The sequence below is a fragment of the Corythoichthys intestinalis genome, chromosome 12 (assembly GCF_030265065.1).
Source record: "Corythoichthys intestinalis isolate RoL2023-P3 chromosome 12, ASM3026506v1, whole genome shotgun sequence".
In the NCBI taxonomy this organism is placed as follows: domain Eukaryota; kingdom Metazoa; phylum Chordata; class Actinopteri; order Syngnathiformes; family Syngnathidae; genus Corythoichthys; species Corythoichthys intestinalis.
Window position 1 is genome coordinate 28,052,739 of NC_080406.1, and position 1,719 is coordinate 28,054,457.

At 36.6% G+C, this 1,719-nt stretch overlaps 1 non-coding gene across 1 annotated transcript; it reads left to right on the plus strand.

Annotated features, from left to right (window-relative positions):
• Positions 1–884: 884 nt before the first annotated feature.
• On the plus strand, positions 885–1,102 carry LOC130927607 (small nucleolar RNA U3). Its single transcript, XR_009066459.1, has one exon. It is a non-coding gene; the product is annotated as a small nucleolar RNA U3 (small nucleolar RNA).
• The last annotated feature ends 617 nt before the right edge of the window (positions 1,103–1,719 follow it).

Genomic DNA, 1,719 nt, shown 5'->3' on the forward strand with positions numbered 1-1,719 from the left:
TGAGTACTGTATGTGATGAGAGTTTCTAACTCTTCACATGCTCGTACAGATCCAAGTCAGCAGGAAGCTGAAATGGCAAAAAAAATTATGTGGGCTGTCCACAAATGTAGATCATGTGAGAGTAAAGCAAATCAAAGGACAAGGGATCTCTAAAGATGTTACGCAGATGCGCTTGCATGTGTGCAACACATTTCCATATTATACGTGATTCCTTCTGGTCTTAAACTGATTTAAGTTATTTTTTTTGCGTACTCCTAATCAAACCATCAAGGAAATCAAAACATGTTGAGGAGCACAAGCATCTTGATATATAATTATAAACATGACAAATCAAATGAAAAGCTGAATATGGTTACCTATACTTGCGCTATTATTATCGTCATCATATTTCTCTAAAATGTGTTCCTAATTGTTTTTTTGTTTTTTTCATAACAAGAAAAAAATCCATAAACATGTAATTACTTGCTGATTAAACATTTGGAGTAGCAACAAGCCGACAAAGTGTGAAATTTTGCAAATGATGTCATTTGAGTTGCGCTAACAGGAGAAGAGCAGATGCAAAATGCAAAAAGCACAACAAGAGTATTTAAACAGATGTTTAAGCCTGGATTCAGCCCTTTGGAGGAAATGTTTCTGCTAAATGATTTGCAAGAGTTTGGGGCCTTCCCTTTGACCTGTCCCTCAGCGATTACTGTTCTTCATAGAGAAGAAACATGCAGATGTGGCATGTCAATAGAAATGAAAACGGTCTTGATTCTCAATTTTAAGGATGTTGAACAAGACCTAACAAAATTTAATCAGTTCATACCAGGACCACACACCATTTTCACCAATCAACATGGAATTGAGCATGAAAATACAGGGAGCAAAGACCAGTTTATTGCTTGACTATACTTTCAGGGATCATTTCTATAGTTCTTGACTTGAGAAATGTGTTTCTAAAGTGAATGGTCTCGCTAACCATGATGTAGAGAGGTGATATTCCTTCCTGAGCGTGAAGCTGGCATTGAATAATGATTCCAGTTTATTGCTTGGGCAGCTAAGCAAAACAAAAAACATTTGATTGACACAAATTTTGCAGGAAGCATCTATCATAACAGGACACATGAAAAAGTTTAAGAACCCATACCTGTAATTGGACCTGAATTCGGTAATTCTGTAGATTGTCAGTCAACCAGGTCATCGAAATGAGGCAACTGGAATTCTCATGTTGGTTAAAGATTCCATTTTAGATTTTTAGGTGCGATGTCTTTCTTTTTTCCTCTGATGATACACCTAGCAGAGATCCACCTACAATATTAGAATGGAAGAAGCCTTTTAGGTAGAATATAGAGATACATGAATGCATCACACGTTTAATCTTCTCCATAGCATGTGGATACCAAGAACCTGCCATGGACATTGAGTTATTATGCTGTTAATGAGTCAAGTGTACAAAACATAACATGAACTGTAACATCTGTGGGGAAAAAAATAACAAACAATTGTTGAAAGATTCTGCAGCAGTAGCTTTTCTGAGCCAAATAAAACAGCAGAATGATAAGCAATTTGTTAGACTTAGTATGACGGAGGTTGTTGTTTCCGTATGTTTTCTTCCCAAAGCAACCTGATTATGTCTATTGTCTATTCAGAAAGTACTCAATATAAATTTGTTATCACAACATTCAGATGTTTTTTTGGAGGGGGGGGGGGGGGGGTGGAATTAAGAGTTTGAGGTGG